We start from the raw sequence: 460 nt of genomic DNA on the forward strand, positions 1-460 counted from the left end.
CCACTCACCTCAGCCTCCCAAAGGCACGGGATTATAGGCTGAGCCACCGAGCCTGGCTCCTGAAACTATTTTTGTACTTTTAGCAACTCTTTTCTAGTACTACACGAGATTATTTCCAGTGTTAAAATATATAGTTTCTAGCTATGTGTGGTGGTTCATACCTGTAATTCCAGCACTTTGTGAGATGGAGGTGAGAAGATTGCCTGAGCTCAGGTGTTCAAGACCAGTCTGGGCAACTTGACACGAACTAGTCTCAACAATAAATAAAAAAATTTACCAGGCGTCATAGTGCATGCCTGTAGTTCCAGTTCCTTTGAAGACTTAGGTGGAAGGATCACTTGAGCCCAGTAGGTTGAGACTGTGGTGACCGTGTGTGTGCCACTGCACTCCAGCCTGGGCAACAGAGTTAGACTCCAACTCAAAAAGAAAAAAAGAAAAAATATATATATAGCTTTAAAAC

This window comes from Carlito syrichta, unplaced genomic scaffold, assembly GCF_000164805.1.
Source record: "Carlito syrichta isolate Samal-C Ts95f unplaced genomic scaffold, Tarsius_syrichta-2.0.1 Scaffold313864, whole genome shotgun sequence".
Lineage (NCBI taxonomy): Eukaryota > Metazoa > Chordata > Mammalia > Primates > Tarsiidae > Carlito > Carlito syrichta.